General features: G+C 40.9%; 1 protein-coding gene across 1 annotated transcript in view; it reads left to right on the plus strand.

Annotated features, from left to right (window-relative positions):
* Nucleotides 1–6,272: 6,272 nt before the first annotated feature.
* The window catches only part of si:dkey-178k16.1 (band 4.1-like protein 1), a 47,770-nt gene continuing 35,663 nt past the window's right edge, over nucleotides 6,273–18,379 (plus strand). The window contains exon 1 of the mRNA XM_056384076.1: nucleotides 6,273–6,547. The gene's annotated coding sequence lies outside the window, so the exon portion shown is untranslated. The remainder of the gene's footprint in view (nucleotides 6,548–18,379) is intronic.

Genomic DNA, 18,379 nt, shown 5'->3' on the forward strand with positions numbered 1-18,379 from the left:
TCAGGTGGCTCCTCATCCCTCACTCCTCGTCTCCTCTGTGGAACAAATGGAGAATGGACCTCAGCTCACAGACAGGAGGAAGACGTGCTCATGGATGTATAACTGTATAACTGGAAACTGAGCAGATGGGAACAGGATCAAACACACTTCATGTGAAGAAGAAGAAGAGTGATGAAGCTATGCTATGCTCAGCACTGCATGGATAGACCATGTGTTCTGATTCACCAACCGCACTGATCACAAATAATTCACCTTTCACTGTTTCCAAACCATAAACGCCACACCTTTTCTCCTCTCACGCATTCTTTCATTGTGTCACTGCACATTTATGTAAATCTCTGAGTTTGAGGACTGTCCCTCTGTGACATGAAGCAGCTGGAATTCCTTATTTTCCACTTTTTGTGTCGAGTATCTATCAAATCTGAACTTGGGTTAGACTTGGCACTGAGCACGAGTTCAGCTCTATCTATGTCCAGGCTGTGCTCAGTGAAATGATTTAGGAAGAGCAGATGTTCTGTGCACACTTTGATCATTCTGAGCCTCCGGAGAACCCTCTGTTCCTCTGTACCAGATCTTTATAATTCAAGCGGCTTCATTGAATAATGTAGAAAAACATTTTCCTTTTAAATTACTAATTCTGTTCATTGTATTGTAGCGTGACCTCCTTGTCTGAGGTATGCTCACATAATTCAACCACCGTAGTGACACAGTAGGGCATCTATGTCTGTTAAGATCAGTGGGAAATCAATACAAATACTTTCTGTTTTCATCTTTGAAGCTCAGGTTCTGGTGGAGAGCAGACACCTTCCAGCTTTACAAGCCACAGGTTCTAGACGGCCACACACACACCACAGTGTGATGTCAAGAAAAACACTTAGTTACACATAAGGAGCCGTGTCACTGAGATCCAGATGTGGTAAAATCATTTACATTAATGGCCATGAGAAGTAGGGCTACTTCTGAGAAGTAGCCCTACTTCTCATGGACATAAATGTGAAGGACAGCTCCGTGATGCTGTCTGCTGAGCTGAGGCTTCAGCAGACAGTCAGCAGGTTGGTGGTCTTGAACTGTACACATACCACAGTGTGACCTGATATACAGCCTGTCAGACGTGGTCATGACGAGCAGCACGTTTACAAGAGAAAAAACAAGCATGTGCAGTGTGTGTGTGTGTGTGTGTGTGTGTATGCGCGTGTTTGTTTAAACAGGTGTAAGGTCAGGAAAAGTAAAGATTTTTCACAGACAGGGTGTGATGACACTGGGTGAATATTGTGCACACATCTGATTATGCCTCCATGAACAAAATCACACCACATCATCATATAAAGAATTCTCTATTTCTGTCCATCTCAGACACATGGATTCAATTTCCTCACTACTGGTTAAAAAAAATAATCCATAGTGATTGTAGGAGCCCAAATGTGCATTTAGCCTCCGTTGCTTATTTGTTTAGGTCGCAAACCACAATTATATCATCCCCTCCGGCAGAGGACACAGGGGTGTGGTCCCCGTCTACCTTCTCCTGCTGGTCTTTGACTCCAACTTTGTCAGCACCTGTCACATTTGTATGGGTTCCCTAACCCTTCAGTCTGGTTGAGTGTCCACAACCTGTAAATCATAAAGAAACATTTCTGAGGCCCTGTGACTTCACTGTGCAGCAGTCTGCTCCTCCGCTTTACTCTGACAGAGCTGATGAAAATCAAAGCTTCATGGTTATATAACATTCAGGAAAGTTGCATTTGAGTTGCTTTTAATGATAAGAGTATAATTAGCAGAGTAGCATGGAAGTAGAAAACACAACAGTTTTCCAAACCAACAGCAGCACACCAATACGTTTTTTTTTTTTCCCACCATTACACATTTACAACCTTTGAACGCTTTTACTGTTCATAATACTTGAGAGATGATTCGATTCACCGTTTAAAACTGGACATCTGAAGCATAGTTGGAGGGACTGGAGCTGTCGTTTTTATTGTGATTAGTATATTAAGGACTCACAGACTTACAGACCTAGAACATTTGGTTTTTGACTTTTTCTACTGAAGACTTGACATGTAAAAAACTTTTTAATTTTTAAAGGAAGTGTAAAAAAACATTATTAATTTATTTTCGTTTATTTTAATTCCTTATACTTTATATACAAAAGGAAATTAAGGTAATTTTTCTCACATTTTAAGAAGGTTCAAGTTGAAAATAACTAAAGTTCCCCAGCCGCCTTAAAATGAATCTGACGTTCCAGATGGTCTGTTGCACAGAACCATCTGGGAAGGCTTAGCTGGCAACTGTTTGGAAAAGGGCAGGCGCTTTCAAAAGAAAAGAAATTGGAAAACGATTGGATAAATCTGTCTATCAATGTTTATCATGAGGTAACTTCGACCAATCGGATTCTTCATCCTTCCCATTTTCTTCTCTATCGGCGGAGCCAGTTGGTAAATCAAACTTTTTCCGAAGACCGTCGGGAGAAAAGAGAAAACATCTTTTCCTGCCCAACATATTCTCCAGCTCCCAGTACAGTATAACAGTATCAATGCTAACCTCTTTAGAAGCCTCCATGCTTCTTGCTGTCATCACTCCTAGGACACGCCCCCCATGCCAGTACCCCCCCCCCATAGGACACTGATTGGTCCGAACCACTGTAGTTAGGCCACAATCAAATAGCTTCAAGCTTCAAGAAATCCAGCTTCCTCGCAAGGTTTCTTAAAAATGTGTGTCAATTGAACTTAAATAATTAGTTCAACGTTGACTCATGAGTTGTGAAAATGTAAAGCCAGCTTAGTTAGAAGTCCTTCAAATGATTAGATTACAACATATGTTGTTTGTCCTTCAGAATGACAAGCAGAGGTGTTTTCTGATGTGATGTCTCTATTGGCAGGAAAATTAAACAGTTTTATGATGTGACAAAGAAGCGCTTAAGGTGTTTTAGATCTTCATTGCCATGGTTACAATAATAAACACTTGGTTAAAGTTGGATAATGATTGTGGCGGTGCTTAAAAAACACAAAAAAACTAACTAAAAAAACTAAACTGACTGTTGTGGGAACAGGAAACAAACAATTGTCTCCCATGTCAAAGTCTGACGTGTTGTTGCTCTATAACAATAAGTGTGTTTCCATCCAAACAAATGTAGTGGACATTCTGACTGAATTTTGAGAGAATCTGCAAAAGAAAATGCAAATGAATAAGTGTGTTTCCATCCACTTCCGTGGTGCAAATATCAGGAGTTGGTTTGTCAAGAGAAATAGCTGCTGGTGCTAATTCTCCAGCTGGAGAAAAGTTTATTCACTACGTCGTTTTAATGAGACTTCGTATCATTTTGCTTTTATGGATAAACCAACTTTTTGTTGTTCACTGAAGCTGAGAAAACAATTCAGTACACAATACAGTTGAGATATCAGGCTCAGTCAACAGCTGTTTCGTCTCTCTGGCAGATTTGCTCATGTTTTCTCAGTTTGAAGTCAGTTCTTCATACGACAGAAAGACCTGACAACACTGTACCAGAATTAGTACAAATACAACATGTGTGGTTATTTCCACTGACCTTGTTAAATGAATTGGTATTATTGGAGCACTGGAGACTGAATTAACCGTGGTTCACATTGTTTTCATTAACATCAGGAGAAACAACCGTGCCTTATAGTCCCACAGCAAGTTTCCATCATGTCTGTGGTCTTTGAACTACAGAATCTGTTGACAGTTTTAACTCTATGTATTGAACTTTTCAACTTTTCCCAATGGGAAAGTGCAGAGAAGTTCAGTTAAAGATAAAGGGTAAAGTGCAGTTACATATAGATAACCTATAACACATAAATATGTAAAATATGTGAAAACAGATGCTAACCCACTTGAGAAGTTTAAAGTCTCCACACAGAGGACAAGGAGGGCTCTCTAACATGACTGAATGAAACAGCTCTCTCTCTCTCTCTCTCTCTGATGATGTAAGGCAGATCAGCCAGTCAGACGCCAGTGATCGTCCTGGCCACTGGAACTATAATGTGCAGCCTGTTGCCAAACCAAGTAATAATAGCAAAGTTGACAACTGACTCTAGCATGGAAGAAGAGTTTTCCACACACTGCAAACCGACGCATCCTCTGAAGAAAGTAGAGTTGTTGCTGGGCTTTTTCTTTTTTTTTTTTTTTTTTTTTTTTTAACAGATCGCAGTGGTGTCGTCAGTGAATGTCAGCTGATGATCAACCGAAGCACCCGGATATTAGCAGCAGTGAACCTGTTCAATGAGCTGTCCCTTGGTGACAGTCTCAAAAAGAGTGTTAGGCTTCCTTCTCAAATCAACACACATATTTCATTTTGGGAGGTAATATGCAAACGATGTTTCTGTAGACATTTGATCTAAATGAATGCACTACTAAGTGATCATTCAGCCCATTAAATCATCATTTCGAGTCACTGACTGAACTCGTGTTTATCAGTGGTGACGGCCTGAAAATGAAAAGCAGAAAATTTAAGTTGAATTACCCTCGGATTAATAAAACATTTACAATGACTTAATGATAAAACATTAGTCGATTCCACTGAGTTGGCGTACGAGGTTTCACACTGCTGCAGCTGAGATTACTCAATTTGTCAGCAAAGCAGAGGTTTAGAATGATCTTTTCATATTATAGAAATGTATGGCTTTGCTCAGTCTCAGTGTGAGGAGGTAATAACTAGAAAAAATGATAAGGCCTTATATATGAAACAGAGGGAGCTTGAAGCAACATAATTCAGGTATGTAAGTCCGGTGGTGGTTCTTTCTTATGACACTACAGGCAGATATGTGTAATTACGTGTTGGAACGAGGGTGCAAAGGCACTGAAAAGCTCTCGGTGGCCAACTGAAAACTGAAATGTGCTTGATGTATGGGTGAAGGCCACACAATACACTGTATACTGTACTTATGGATGCGGTGTGTGTGATGACGGCCACATGGTGGCAATAATATACCATCATATACCATGATCATCTGCAGCAGCAATCATATACCATATCTCTTCACGACCACTTGGAGTTTGAGCTTATATGTTCACACAATGTGAAATTGATATCCTAAATGATTTTAATATGGGTAGGCCTAGTGGCCATGTAGTCAATATAATATCTTACTTCATTCAGTACTGGGATAACAAAGTCAGACATATCCTATAGCATCATCTGACACTCCAAAAATCTTCCCCATATGGCTATGAAGTCAGTGCGCTGCTCATTTCTGCATATCCTGTAAGCAGCTGAAGGAGACCCGCTGAAGCGTGACGGGAACTGATTTTCCTGTATGCATATTTGCATTTGAACAGAACACTTGTGCGTGAAAGCCAAAGAGGGCGTTAAGTACAGAAGGTTCCTGTGAGTCACCAGTGCAATACATCACCCACTTAGCCATCATTCATTCAACACGCTTCTTGCTATGCAGGGAACAATAAGACCATTTTTCTTAATGCGATGAGTGAGAGACGCACTTCTACATGTGTCTGAATGTAACACATGTCAGGAGTTAAAGCTAGTTGAGTGTGTGATCAAACAGATGTTATGTTGGCTTAGGGAGCTCTATTCTATCACAATCAAACAGGAAATGGACATTCATCAGAAAATTGCCACAACTGACCTCACGTAAAATAATATGCGTCCCTTTAACAATATGCCTTTTTCTCTATTTGTATCCTGTCCTACTCTGAGAGCACTGACCTCCATTAGTGCAGGGCTAAAGCCAGGAGACCCCTTTCACATGCATTCTCTGTTGTGTTTAAGCCTGCTTTACATCACATCTTTAGGCCCCAATCTACCATTATGTCAGCAACTATAAATAAAACTTTCTGTTAGTGCAAAGTCAAGAGCATTCATTTGCAATTAATAATGTCAAATGCACTTTGAATTTGGACTTTTAGTAACTGACAGGTGCGTAAATGACATTTGAGGGCGCTCAGACACAGACAGGCTGCAGGATCGTTCCTTGCTAAAAAACTCTGGAGCAGCAGCTCAGCAGCTCTGAGGATGTGGACACTTGAATTGTAACGAAGCTCTATGATTACACATGAAACTGATCAGATAAGAACTTGACAATCATGAAATGAAGTAGCAATTCAGGAGACGATATCTATTCAATCAAATTCTGTATCGAATAAATTACAATGAGCCTAATTAAAAGTGGGTTTAAATCTGTTCAGCTGAAACCAGGCTGCAGGTCTCTTTCTTTTTGTCAGTCGCGATGCCATAAGTGCTCAACACTGTGCTCTAAAGATGACCCGAAAAATCAGTAAAGCCAGTGAGGGAAGACGCTGCGTGTCATAAGCGGAGCGGTCCTCACACATCACGCACGACGTTAGGAGTTCCCCCGCTTTCACCGTGAAAACGCCCCTCTACTCTCCTCCTAGCCCTTCCCGACCGTAAGCCATCCCTGCCGGCTTGTGCCTGTCTGTTGTCCCAGCCTGCAGGGCTACATCTCCCGTGGCAGAGTGAGGGGCTTGCTCTGGGGCGGTGGCGGCGTCCGTCTTCCAGGTTCCTGCAACCTCAATGATCAGAATCCGGACTGAAGCCTGACACCCGGACCTGACAGGACAGGTATGCGTTTTATTTTGTTTGTCTCATTGGGCGCGGATGAGAGCGGAACAGGTGCATGCTGCATTTGCCGGTTGCTACGAAATGACATTGTAGGTGAGGGGATGGGAAGCATCTTCGTGCCGGTGACAGGCTTTGCACAAAACCGCGCTGTGCATGCTCCGCAAAGACACCGCTTTGTGCCTCAAGTGTCATGGACGGATGGAGAGGGTGTTGCCACGGAGCTTTAATCCGACCAATATGGTCGGCAGGCTGCTTTAATAAGCTGCACACAATCAGGGCATCCTTTATTTCATGGTGATCAAGGCCCAGGCGGCAGAGTCAGCAGGTGCACCTTTCTCAGCATAGCGCCTCATCAGCTCGTTACTGTACACATCCAACCCACGTATAATTATTAGACCTATTCTTGGACATGCAAGTGTCTGCGGAAGATTGTGATTTCTCTATGTGGAGCTATAGGCTAACAGCTGATGCTCAAGATAATGAGCTAATTGAAGACGGCGTGTATTGTCGCGGGTGTGGCAGAGGGGGCAGGCGTGGGCGCCTCCACAACCACAAGGTCTCACAACTGTGTGAATTGCACTGTGAGAAAGTGAGCTATTAAACTGGAAATGCCCTGAAACTGGCATTAGATGAGTTTATTTTAAAAAAAAAAAAAAAAGAAAAAGAAAAAAGAAAGCTACATTCATCTCAATGGATAATGTAAAGGGGCAAATGGGAATTGATCCAATTTATTCACTTGCTTTTTACTTGGAATACAGGTTTTAAAGGGAATAAGTAGCCAATGGGTAAAGGAGATTTCCTATTCAGAAAACATTACTGTGATGGTTTTGATTTGATTTGATTTCCTCAGCAACTCAAAACTGTGACCACAATCACAATGAGTAAATTAAGGATGTATTTCTTTTATGAATTATATTTTCATGCATTATAATGACTTGATTAAATTCAGATTCAGATGTGTAAACTGTGAACAAAGAAACATTTAGAATGACATTTTGACATTTATAACAGATATGGTAATCTGCAAGAAACATACAAATATGAAGCTTACTAATACATTTTTGGGGACAGAAACAAATACCAGATATCCTACAACAATAAAAGTTCAGCGAAGAATGAAATGACAAAGAGAGTTTCTGAAAAAAATAATGTGGAATATATGAGAAATCTACATAGTTGCACCATTCTGCAAGTTTTACCTCCAGACAAGTCAGACAGCAGAAGTTACCGTTATCAGTAATGCATCCCACCGTTCACCCTCTTCCTACTCACACAGCCTGTCACTCCATGTATATTTGGCTCCTTTGCAACCTCGCCACAGGCTACAGTAACTCCCAGACTCTGAATTTGTGGAGGCAGAGTCAGGGAGGGGGTAAATTAGATCTAAAATCCATCCATCTGTTTATCCATGCCTCTGTCCCTCCATGCATCCCCCAGTCTCATTTTCCTTTCTTTCACCTGCTCCACTTTCAGCCTCCCTGGTGTGCATTACAATGGTGCAACTATGAGCAGTGTGCTGCTCCTCTGTTACACCCATTTGCTAGTTCACATTAAAGGGCAAAGCCTCTTTGTGTGGATGCATGTTGTGTTAAACACCTACAGGAAAAATTATTTAATACCTGTTTTCAAGGCTGTTGAATGTGGTTCAAAGAGTCTCACTGCAGGTGATACAATAATGGAATTACATGCTAAATTTGCCACTGAGCAGTTTCTTCTTATCTTGGACATGTAAGATGTAACAGACAGTCAAGCAAAGCCCTCAGTTAAAACAGGGAGGTACTAGCAAAAGTATATGGCAGATGTACACATAGTGTTCACAGGCGGTGATTCTGCAGTACGTCACCAGTGCACATGTCATAAGGGCAGGGGTTAGTCTTGTGCTGTACAGCCACAGGATGCACTTTTATGTGTGTGTTTTTGTGCATGTAGATTCAGCATGCAGGCTTGTTTAAGGCGGCACAGTTCGATACTATTTTCCCTTGAGTGCTATTTCAAGTCATCCCATTATTGATTTGTGATAGCTCATTGAAGCAGGGCCAGTGATCTGTTCACAGCCAAATTGGAATTCTCCACAAGATAAACTCGCGTCACTTAGAAGTGAAAGGAGCTTTCAAAGGCATATCAGAGATAACAGCCGGTATTAACCGACACTCTTTGCATTAGCATAACAGACAATATGTTGTAGGATACAATGCCTGACTCAGGAAGCTATGACTGGTAACCCAGGTGTTAATCTTTTGATACGCTAAACCACATAAGATGAGCGCATTTTCTCGAGACAGTGTGTGATTGCTTACAGCTAAAGGTCATTACTTGAGAACATATAAATGTGTGAATTTATTGAGTCTGCCTGAGATTGAAAACAAGTGTCAAGGCAGTTTAAGATGTACTGTAATTTGAAAGTTCAGCTGTGGTGACCTGTTTAGTTTGAATGAGTGAAATGAATGAAAGTATGGTTAAGTCCTCAAAGCTCAAAGATGAATAGGTCTGAAGAAATAACTGAATGTTATGTATCATAAGAGGAGTAAAAGAGGCCATCTATGTAAAAGTAGAGAAACCATCCCTCAACAGGGGAGGAGGTCTCAGACACCACCTATCTCCAATTTACAATGCTGCCCTTTCATCCCTTCCTAGGAGATTCAACAATCTAGCCTCAAAGAATAACAACTGTTCACAAGTGGCAAGTGACTCCAACGACTGTCGTTATAACACTATAGAGCACTAACGAAGTCGAAACCAACTTTCCACCAACGACATTCATGCAAACGACTGTCGTTGACACTTGGAGCACAAAAGGGAACCAGTGACATCATCAGCCTTGTGAACGCCCACAAGAGGTTAAATACCTGGGTCTCCACACCAGAAAGTAGGACCAGTCCCAGCCTGGTCAGATGCGTACATGAACTGATGAAGCCTCTTGGATGAGAGGTGAAACGTCTTCCCAGACAAATAATCAAGTCCAATTGTTTTTTCGATTTAAAACTCCTTCAGGATACTATGACCTGGACAAATGGGAATATGCACAGGCTGATCCTCCTGATTGATTTCCATAAGACCAGTAAAGGCAAACTCTTATTCTAAAATATGAGCGGATGAGAAAGCAGAGAAAGTGGTGAATTCTCCATTTACAAGTCCTACATTAGAAGACTTTTGGCTTAATCTCACATGACATTATCTGCAATCAGACTATATTGTAATCTTTTATAGTGCACTAAATAAGATTGATCTCTGTCATATATTGCAGCTAGCCTGTATTGCATATTTGATTTGAACAGTCTGGTCAGATTTTTGAGCAACAAATGATCCTCCCCAGGGTGTAAAACTAAATCTCACATAGTAAATACTCTATAATCTTTCATATTCTTGTCCCTCCACAGTGACGTACACACACGTACCGCAGATCTACATCTTGTTTCTCTGACCTTTTGTGTTCATGGCAAACCATTTTAATGGAGACTAGAAGATGGCATCCTACTTGAAACTGTTGGTCACCCTCTTCCTCCCACCACCACCGTCTCCACAGTGTCACGTCAGTGTGCTAACCTCTACATGAGCTGTCACATTCTTCAGTACAGTTCCATGTGATGCTTCACCTCTTCCTCCATCTCATGAATGTGTCAACTAGCAAAATAATGCCCACAGGCCCTCCTTTTTTTCTTTTTCTTTATCTTATTTTGATATGCTTGACAGACGATGTTAGGCAAGGGTTCCCATGGCAACTGCATTTTAAAGAGGCGCGCTTGTTGTTTCTGTGTTAACTATCGTTAGTGGCAACACTCTCCTCTGTGGTCAAATAACCAAAAATTTGAATTGTGCTGTAGGCACAGCATGGTGTCTGTCATTTTCTTGTGATTGGGGTGAGGAGTGAAGATATATGTTGTGTTTTCTATTTGTCTGCCAGTAAAAATCTGCCAAAATTCATCATCATTGTGTACAGTACACTAGAATGGGAACAAGGTTTTTGTCTTTTGTTTACACGGTGTGATCACTCTGATAAAGTCTAATATAATCTTGGAGATGAAGGATTGTATGATCATGGATCAATTACACTTGATAGGTTTTTTTCCTACCTAATTAATTATCACATAAAAAATGTGACCAAGGTGACAAAAATGCTTTAATGCATCGTATTGTGTTCTTTGTAACTTCCAATGAGAAACCTGGACAATGTTGTTTTACTGGAGGTCCTTTCCATACTTTCCTCTAACTCACTTTGCCCAGCTGAAGTCATGATGTTTACCAGGCTCTTTAAATACACAGGAGGTGCACACTGTAACAGCAGTAGCTATATGATGTTATGCAATCAGTGAAATAGCTTAGCAGGAAATATTCACTTTGAGAAACTCATTTCTATCGAGGCTGCGTCAAGGAGGAGGAGGAGGAGGAGGGTAGATTGTGATGTTGTGTTAAATTATAAGACACAACTACTAGAGAACGATATGTATGGCCTGCAGTCTGCACTTTGCCTCGCTCTGTCTCCCTGAAATCCTGCAGCATGTGTGTCTGCCTGGACTGTACTTGTCAGAATGTGTATCAACAGTATGTCAACATGTCTACATTTTTAGTCACCCACACTGTGGGTTTCTGTACAGTAATGCTTCTTAAAATATTCATATTTTTTGATAGAGAAATTTAAATAGGTTGGCAGTCTGCATATTCCAATCTTGTCCTAGGAATTCCAGTTGCTTTTGACCTTAAATGTAATAGTCCCATGCCTTGTTACATATCCCAACATGACCTCCTTCACTAAATGGAAGATTACTTTGTGGCGTAGAATGGATGAGGCTGACTCTTCCACTCGTGTAAACTGATTCATATTTAACATATTCATCTCATAAATCAAACGAAGCATTTTGACAGCTCATTTTGAGACATTTCACTGCCTGATTTGTTCTAATCAGTGAGGATTAACTTTACAATGACCCATCCCCCTGCTCTAATAATTTTGATACGCACATTTGCCACCTTCTTTGACTCTAAGCGACAATGAAGCCGACACATATAAATTTGCAATCACACAATCTGTCTTTTCATATCAGCTCAAAAGGTGGAATTTAGCACTTCAGATGTTTAAGTGTAGAAACTGTATGAACCCCTGTAATTCCCCATGCTGTTGTGCAGACCCTTCCCTCGAGTCAGAGCTTATACTATGTCGGACATATAGCACAAGTCCCTCTGGGCTTGCTTCCTCTTGGGGAGGATGAACTTGCAGCCTCATTGGTTCGAAAGCCGTATCATTTATCTCGGTTGTAGTGTGACGTGATTTGCAGCAGACTTAACAGTGGTGCTACACAATCTGCTTCCAAGACTGCTGCGTTCCAAAGGTTTGGAGAATGTGTGTATATGGCTTTCCCTGAACAAGGACATCTTGCCACTCCCTCTTCCCCAACCCCCATCGTCCTGTACCTGGTTTCTCAGAGCCAGCCTCTGCCCAGCAAGGATTGATGGACTAGCTGTGTATGCCATTAGAAGGGAAGCACTGATTACAAAGCCGAGATGTGGAGGGAGCTGCATGATGAAATGGCAAAGCTCAGAGAGGAATGTTCAGTGATTGGCTGATGCAGTGGGTGTCTTCTGAGTGTAGATACACTAAATTAGCATATACCATATAACACAATTGCCTTTTAGCAAAAGTAGCTGATTTATATATGTCTAGATACACATTAACAACATAAAAATCATAGCTGTTTATGCTAGTTGTCATGGTAACCATTAAGATGTGTGGGTGTTCGATTTAAAATGTTGCTTATTTTAACAGAAAAACTGTTCACAAAAAGTAAACAATATTACCATGTTTAACAGTGATGTGCTTGGTATTTTGGGCTACCATCAGCAAGCTAACATGGCTACAGTGACAATGCTAACATGCCGATGTTTTAGCAGGTTTAATGTTTACCTACTTTCATCTTAGTTTAGTGTGTTAGCATGCTGCAGGTGAGGCTGATGGCGATGTCAGTAGTGTTGCAGGAAGTATGTCATAAACCAAAGTGTTGGCCAAATGAAAAACCAGCACTGCTATCCACTAAGCTAGCATGGTTTTTAAAATTACAAACAATCGCCCTTACTGTAGATTCCTTTAGAATTAGTTTTCTTGCAACTTCCCATGAGATTTATGGATTTTATTTTCAACTGAAATGGTAAAAACAACTCAGTGGTGTGTGATTCCAGTGACAACAACATCTCAGTTATTTTAAAATTAGATGTAGGGATTTGAGCTGCCGTCTGAAGACCTCCTCTTTGTGCTTGTGAATGACGTTTTTCAGATAAATGTCTAGACTTTTGTTTTCTCATGGCCACACTACTAACGGGGACGTCATTTAAATAAGAGTACCTGAAAAACAGACAGGCAGATTTTATTTCAATATTACCTCGAAATAATCACGTGGGCTATGACAAATTTTTTTCCCAAGAATCTGTTACTAGATGCTGGAGTATTGCCATGGCAGACCATCAGTCCCTCTGCACTGGTGACATCAAATGATAAACACTGAGATTGCAGTTTGTGCTAGTCAAAGGCACCATGGAGAGGGATTAACCTCCAAAAAGTGCCAGAAATCCATTAGGGCAGCCAACCTGTCCAGTTTACTCCTTCCACACTTTGAGAGCCTTGGATCCATGTCTATTGTTAGAATTATCTCTTAAAATGTCCTAAAAAACAGACAGATGGTTTAGTTTGAGCAATGTGTCTTTGTGTCTGAATGAAAGTAACATCCCTTTAAGTCTCCAAAGTAATTATTGGCCTAATTAACAGGAGTACAGTTTGGGGCATGCTTTGTTCATTTTTGTAAATGATGTAGTCACAAAAGACATTCTGGCAAAGGAAGAACACTCACCTGGAGATCACAGTAAGGCACATTATCTTACACAGGGAGCCCCTCTCTACAGCACACTGCACGACTACTGCCACTACCGCTACTATTGCTACCTCTACTATTACCATTGCTTTGTGAATGTAACAAAAGATTATTTATTTAGAAATAAAAAATGTTTAGGTTTGTATGAGAAAAACTGAGTTTCATAAAACCCTGTCTATAAAAATAAGCATGAAACATATTCACCGTATTATATCCCAAATCTAAGCCTGTAAGTGAGGTTGTTGCACTCTTATGTCTAAAGACCTGATGGCCAGCTTCTTTAGCCAGAACAAGACGGTCAGGGAGCCATTGCTGGATGATAATAAGTTAAAATCCAACAAGCTGAACAAAACCATTGTCTTCATTCAAAGGTCAGTTGATTAATTCCAAAAACCCCATACAAACAAACAACCAATAAAACATTACACCTCTTACATTTCTTTGTCCCTCTTGGCATATAGCCATATTTTATTTTTTGATATCTGCCACTGTTTCAAGTGAGGTCTTTGAATGGTTGTGATTATTATAATAAAAGCACTTTAACAATGAGAGATTCTGCTGGAATCACTGGTTTGTGTGGAAGCACATATTGCATTTGCAAATAAAGCAAACAAGAGGAAACAAGTAATAATGAAATGCAGTATGGGGTCTAAAACTCTGGGGGGGATGTTGTGAGGAATGTTTGTGGGGATGATGCTTTTCTTCCAACAACAGCAGCGTACAATTTGTCAGAAATCAGCAGCACCAACATGCCTCTTTTACGCATTCAAGTTCAGGTCTGATCTACAGAGTTAAATACAATCAGAGGCATCCGCAGTGACAGCTCAGCTCTGCTGTACTGATGACGGCTCTGAAACCTAGAACAATAGATGTGAGACGTCTTTAAAATCTCAGGGGATTATTATTTTGTAGAAATAATGCAGGTTTTCAACCTAAATTTAGGTGGGGTTGGAATGAGGATTTCCTGCAAGTTATTGTTTTTGTTTTAAACAGCAAGAGCTCAGCACAGCATTCCAGTTCCTCCAACCTAAACAACCATACACTGTCTGTTGTCTGTCCCTATTCCCATTGGAGCATCAGGTTAAAATGGTGACACATGCGATTGCTTCTGGAATAGTTCACTTAAGTTTAGACACAAAAACAACTTGGTTCGGTGGAGGAAAAGATCATGGTTTTGGTTGAAATAAGCACTTCCTTAAAGCTAGAAAGCCATGGTTACTGTAATAAACATGCAGTTAAGATCAGCTCACCTGGTGCCAAGGCTGAGTGCTTGCCGCGGCAGCTTAGGTTCCCTCTCTCTCTCTCCCCTGATTTTTTTGTTTATCTCTACTGTTGCTATAGAAATAAAAAAAGAAAATCAAATCAGAATTTGGATCCTGACATTTGTCTTTTTGTGAAATAATTCCACAGCAGCACACAGCTTTCTTACAAAGCTTTGACATTGTGACCAGTGGAAGTGTTGATAACACTGTCACTCTTACTTTAGTCACTGTTCTGCTCTCACACTTTTTTATACGCGCCTTTTTTTCCCCCTCCAATATACTCTGGAGGGACGCTAACACTTTATGCTGTTAGCACATGTACAATTTCTTGACAGCATACTGTGTTTGAGGAGTTAGAGGAATCCACAAGCTGTTGTCCCCGTCTTCCTCCTGCTCTACTGTGACATATTTTGAGATGCTATATTTGACAGATTTCTCCTGCCCACCGCTGATGAAGGATGGGCCTGTGGGCAACTGACGCCTGCCTGAAGACACATCAATTTTTGTCAATTAAATTGACAGAGTATTTGTTTGACAGATGGCATGAAGACAAGGCGCAGGCAGGCCGTGGTGAATGGTGCACCACGGACATCATTCTGCCCTAGATGATCAGCCATTATGTCCATTACTATCTAGCAATTTATCTGAGCTGTCCTGCTGCAGACGATGAGTGTTTTGCTGTGTCACATTGTCTGCATTTTGCCTCCTTGTTGGAGAGGAGTTGAGGTTCTACAGTTTGAGATTGAGTGCAGTTTTTCAGTGGATCCAAGCTTACATCGGATCAGGGCCACCGCAATGCTCCGTAACGATTACTGTGTAACTGGACGGACTCTGAAATGTAGAGCACAGAGGAGGTCATCTCCAGAGATAGGCTGACATGACGAGGCTGAGTCCTGAATGACAGGATTCAGTGATAAGGAAGTCTGTGTGCTCATGACGACAGTGTGTCACTGAATTTTCCTTATCTGTGTTTTGTCTTAAAAGATTTTCAATAACTGTGACTGATCATCGAAACACAGCTTATCTTATTAATGCCTGCAGTGTTTTGTAACACACTTGAATAGGCAACGCTTCTCATGGCAACAAAGCACATTCATTTGAAGATACGATCTGTCAGAGATACCGCACATCACAGGCATTAGATTTATCATCTTTACTTTTCACCTAAACAGAGCAAATATTTGAGACAAAGAGCCATGTGATAAAAAAAATGTTTGAAATGTGGAGGCAAATACTTTGCTGCGGAAAAATAAAAGTTTACAGATGTCTCATATTCAAACACAGTCGTTGGACCATCTGTAGTCTTTTCTTGTGTTGTGACAGACAGCATACAAGCTGTAAATAAATCATGGCTCCCTCCAATCCTGAATGAATTACAGGATTTGCACTGGTATTTGCTGCTTTGTTGCGTGTTTTGTGTCACAACAGCTATGATGAGGTACAGTGCACTCAGAAAGTATTCATCAGTCTACACTCAGTACCCCATAATGACAAGCAAAAATCCAATTTTAGAAAGTTCTGCAAAATTATTACAAAGGAAAAACTGAAGTATCACATTGACATAAGTTTTCAGACCCTTTACTCAGGACATTGTTGACGCACCTTTGGCAGCAATTATAGCCTTTAGTTTTCTCGGGTGTGACGCAACAAGCAACAAGCTACGCACACCTGGATGTGCAGATTTTCTGCTATTGTTCTCTGCAGATCCTCTCAGGCTCTGTCAGGTCACATGGGGACTGTTGGTGAACAGCCATTTTCAGTCGACTCCAGAGATGATGCATTGGGTTCAAGTCAGGGCTCTGGTTGGGCCGCTCAGGGGGATTCACAGGGTTGTCCTGAAGCCACATCTGCGTTGTTTTGGCTGTGTGCTTAGGGTCATTTTCCTTTGGGAAGGTGATCCTTCCACCCCAGGTCCTGAGAACTCTGGGTCAGGTTTTCATTAAGGATCTCTCTGTACTTTGCTCCATTCAGCTTTCCCTCAACCCTGACCAATCTCCCAGTCCCTGCTGCTGAAAAACACCTCCACAGCCTGAAGCTGCCAACACCTTGTACCAGTAGGATGTTTTTATATCAACACACAGCTGGTGTGAACATCAGGTTCTTTGTCACCTCTCTTACCAAAGCCCTTCTCCTTCTTCTTCGCCTGCCAGTTAGAGTCCTGGTTGTTCCAAACTTCTTCAATTTAAGAATTATGGAGGCCACTGTGCTCTTGGGAACCTTCAGTGCAGCAGACATTTGTGTGCCTGAACACATTCCTGTCTCAGAGCTCTGCAGGCAGTTCCTTCCATTTCATGGCTTTGGTTTTTCAGAGAACATCTTCATCAATTTGACAACAGGTGCTGCAAATAATCACAACACAACAGAAGTGTTTCCAGCGGACACAAGCATGGGGGAGGCATAATCCTAACCACAGCATCCTGGGTTTGACCTCAACCCATGGCCCAACCTGAGGCATATCATCCCACATCTGTCTCTCTCTCTCCCTTACTTCCCTGTCTCTCTCTCACTCTTGCTATCGGAATTAAGGCAAACACCTTAAAAAGAAAAAAAGTGATGAACCTGGCTTGGATGCATTTGTTAAAAAAATTGAAGATATTTTCTGAAGTTTGTGTATTTGCATGTTTTCGTAAGTTGCATTGAGCTCTCAGGGCAACGGTAATTACCAGCTATGAGATCTTATATAGACAGGTCTGTCACTTTCCAAACAAACTTATGTGAAAGTTATATTTAAGTATTTCCTTTTTAATAATTTTTCAAAAAATTTCAAAAATTCTGTTTTGGAGGAAAAATTAATTCAAATGATTTTAGGCTGCAACATAACAAAAGTGAAGGGGGTGTGAATACTTTCCAGATGCACTGTAGGCCTATATAACCAGGTGAGGTCAAGTCTTCTGTATTTTGGGGGGAGTCTCAATGTTTTAACTGATTAGATTCTACAATTTAAAGTTAAACATGGAGAGATTTAAAGACTAATTCTTGTGCAATTACCTCCTACTCCAAATCCGTAAACCTGTAAGTGAGGTTTTTGTACTCTTGCGTCAGAAGTCCTGATGGCCAGCTTCTTCAGTCAGAACATCGAGATGGTCAGAGAGCCATTGCTGGATAATAATAACTTAAAATCTAACAAGATGAACAAAAGCAGTGTCTTCATTGAAAAGTTCATTTGGTTAATACAAAAAAACATTAAAAAATCCATGTCTTACATCTTCCTCACCACTCTTGGTATCTAGCTATGCAGATAATTAGAATTTAATTTTAATATCTGCCACTGTTTCAAGTGAGGCCTGGTCTTCAGCACCACACATGAAATTCTGTTCACATCGAGATTCTGTGTAGAATGCGTTAGAAGGTGTAAAGGGGAATTTTTTTCTTTTCTTTTTTATTTAGGTGAACTGACCCAAAGGGTCAGTGGAGGCCAGTACTTCCCTGCGGAAAAATACAAGTTTACAGATGTCTCATTTAAACAGTGTTGGACTGTCTGTCGTCTCTTATTGTGTTGTGACAGTTAGCCAAGGAGTTGTAAATAAGTCATGGCCCCATTCAATCCTGAATGAATTACAGGATTTGCACTGTTATTTGTTGTGTTGGTGCATGTTGTGTGTCACCAACAGCTAAAAAAGGAAAAGCTGTGAAAAAGAATATTAGCCCTCAAGTAGCAAACTAATATTTAGAGAAAAAGGAGGGGGGAAGACTTGGTATTTCTAAAATATGTAGCG

Source organism: Seriola aureovittata, chromosome 9 (assembly GCF_021018895.1).
Source record: "Seriola aureovittata isolate HTS-2021-v1 ecotype China chromosome 9, ASM2101889v1, whole genome shotgun sequence".
In the NCBI taxonomy this organism is placed as follows: Eukaryota; Metazoa; Chordata; class Actinopteri; order Carangiformes; family Carangidae; genus Seriola; species Seriola aureovittata.